The sequence below is a fragment of the Polypterus senegalus genome, chromosome 14 (genome assembly GCF_016835505.1).
Source record: "Polypterus senegalus isolate Bchr_013 chromosome 14, ASM1683550v1, whole genome shotgun sequence".
Taxonomy (NCBI): domain Eukaryota; kingdom Metazoa; phylum Chordata; class Cladistia; order Polypteriformes; family Polypteridae; genus Polypterus; species Polypterus senegalus.
The window spans coordinates 115,429,501-115,432,680 of NC_053167.1; the positions used below are offsets into that span (position 1 = coordinate 115,429,501).

Genomic DNA, 3,180 nt, shown 5'->3' on the forward strand with positions numbered 1-3,180 from the left:
TGATAATGACATAACAATGGACTTACCCACACCTGCCCATGAAATAGCCTTTGAGTCAATTGTTCAATTACTTTTGAGCCCCTGAAATGAAGGGATCATGGTGATGTCCATGAGTTCAAGACTTAAGGCTGTCGTTGCCAGCAAAGGGTTTTCAACCAAGTATTAGAAATGAACATTTTATTTCCAGTTATTTAATTTGTCCAATTACTTTTGAGCCCCTGAAATAAAGGGATTGTGTTTAAAAATGCTTTAGTTGCCTCACATTTTATGCAATCTTTTTGTTCAACCCACTGAATTAAAACTGAAAGTCTGCACTTCAACTGCATCTGAGTTGTTTCATTTAAAATTCATTGTGGTAATGTACAGAACCAAAATTAGAAAAAAGTTGTCTCTGTCCAAATATTTATGGACATAACTGTAAATCAATACAAATTTACATGCTATAGGATGAACAGCAATACAGAAGAATTAATTAGATTTATGTCTCATAATAGCAGTAAGACATCATCACATCTATCAATACAGCGATGTTCCTTTAAGCCAGTCAGTACCCTTTGACATTTGATTTTCCGTTTGTATTTGTAGCAACCGCAAAGATGATGACAGTGCCGGTTTTGGAGAAGTCAGTGACAAAATAGAAGAGTTGGTGATGGCATTTCAAAGTCTACCAGCTGTTACAGCAGCAATCAGAGAGCTCACTGATCTTGCAGTTACCCAGAGAGTCATACTCACTGCTCCCAAACTACAGACCATCAAGGAGGGATTTAGCCGCGTGGTTTGTATGAGTATGTTCACAATTTGTAAAGTAATTGCACTACATCTATATTAACTAACAATTTCATTACATTTTATAACACTGTTAATTGTAAAAATATTGTCGAACCACATTCAAGCAATATTTTGGTCAAACTTATTTTTAACAAGCTGGCTCTTTACTTAGCAGTGTCCATTTAGAGATCTGGGACAATCAAGATGCAACTCTACTATAACATAACAATATTCCCAAGGTCATATGCACATTTAGTTGAGCTGAAGTTGTCCCTGCTCTCTTGACTATGAAAATATAGCTTTTCAAATTGATTACAGTGTAAGTGATGGGTGACAAATTCATAGTCATGCAAAACCTAAAAGTTCAAAGTTAAAATGCGGCTGCAGCTGCCTACATTGAATCAAGTAGAAATCCACCTGTTGGTTTTTTTGAAACGCCAAATTTTTATTTTTCTTGCTGCCCACAGACCTCAGTTAATCAAGAAATCCTATTCCACTTTTTAAGAATAAATGTAAAACAGCAGTTTTTGCACAGAAAGAGGACTGATTTTGTCCCCCATCAATTGCATTCAAAGTGGTTGTTGAGAGGGTCTTTCTCAGAACAGCATGAACAAGAGGAATTACTGCATGACCATAAACTTTCAGCATATATAGGCATTTGCTGTCTGTAAAAGAATGTCATAAGGCAGACTTGGAACATATAGTTTGAACTAAGTTCTAGGTAAATGGATAACAGTCTGTCACTTTTCTGATTTACTTTTGCAGACATCATTGAGGAACCAGTGCTCTCACTGTGCTGCAGAAGCATTATTGGCTGCAAGACATGTGTGGAGCAGTGGCTAGAGACATCTCAGCACTGCGCAAAATGCAGGGAGGCCAACAACAGTATTATAGAAGTTACTGGTTTAACAGCTGCATTTTCTGTGTTGAAATCATTTTTTTACAGAGGAGTAATGTGGTTTACATTTACAGTCAGTTGATTGTTTCCTGTCTGTTCTGTACAGTTTTCAGATGCAGCAGTTCATACATTTCTCTGAGTTACATTTATGAGAAAGAGCAGAGCTTCTTTGTATGGTGTAAAGTCACTGTTTACGGCTCTGAAAAGCAAATGTGAAATGTCAAGATATTTTTCTGAAAAATGACTCTCTGTTCTTAGTTTGTCCTGTTCTGTTGTGAAGGCATCAACTCCAAAAGTTGAATATTCTTTGAGTGCAGATCCCATGTGCTGCCTGTAAAGGTCTCCAGCTTCAAGTGCATGTGGTAAGAGCTCTGGAGAAATTCTTCTTTTACAGCCAGGTTCCGCAAAGTGATTTGGTATGCCTTTTCCTGTCAAAATAAGAGCAGATGTTTAAACGTGGTCATTATCAGGGTTGTAATCATTCTCACACTTCCTTTTTTATTTTTTTACCTGGGATTCTATGAGCATTCCATGATTCTGCCACACTTGCAAGACCAATATGGCACAGCTGGCAGGTCAGGTTGGACACACAGTATTGAACAAGGTTGTCCTCCATACCTATCTCCTCCTGGTCCGTCAGCTGGAGTAGGGCTGTTTTCAGTGGATAGTTGACATGGTTGGTGATCTCAGGCCAAATCCTTTCAACTGTGTGGTTCTGTGTTAGCAGAAACATCTCTTAAAATGTTTAACAAAAGCTGAAATTCTTACACTACTACTTACATACTTGTAAATGGTATGAAAATCTTACTCTTGTGGATGAAGTCTGTAAATATGGCGGTCTCTCCTGATTGAAGCGATGATGTGACAGCATCTCCTGCATGAACAGTGTCATATAAAATTCCTTTCCATGGTCCACTCGCACCTGGTCCCACATACCATAGGTGATTACTGCAGACCTGGTACAGGACAAATAATGAACGTTTATTTTACTATCTTTTCAAAGTATTTTGATCTTTGACCAGTTAAAGGGGTTATTTTTACATTAATTAATGTTGAATGTACCCATTCATGTTGATTTGTGTTATTTATTAGTTGTAGTAAGACACCACTCTTACCCAGAATGCCTTAAATTTCTTTGTAATGTCACTGTCATGCTCAGACGTTGTAGATGTGTGTCAGTACAAAAAAAAAAGAAGTGGAAACCCAAGAACTTTGTTCTATTCATAAATGACGTTTAACTGTGCAATAAATGTGAGTTATCTGATTCATGTGCAACTCTGTTTTATTTTTCTCTCTTTTCATCCAAACACCATATATATCTGTCAACATTAAGATGAAATACTGATCAAAATGTTTGGCAAGTTCTTAATGTATTATAGTCAGGAACATGGCACCAGAAACATTTGGTGCATTTCTCTATTTTAAATTCAAATATTGTAAATTTTTTGTGCCAGTTAAAAACAGATAAGATCAAGTCATATTGGGCTCTGTGAAATTATATTTGACGCTTCATT

The 3,180-nt window shown here is 36.8% G+C and overlaps 1 long non-coding RNA gene across 1 annotated transcript; it reads left to right on the forward strand.

Moving 5' to 3' along the window:
- The first annotated feature begins 369 nt into the window (after positions 1 to 369).
- LOC120514257 lies at positions 370 to 2,930 on the forward strand. The gene is made up of 2 exons (XR_005630439.1): positions 370 to 785; positions 1,534 to 2,930. It is a non-coding gene; the product is annotated as an uncharacterized LOC120514257 (long non-coding RNA).
- The last annotated feature ends 250 nt before the right edge of the window (positions 2,931 to 3,180 follow it).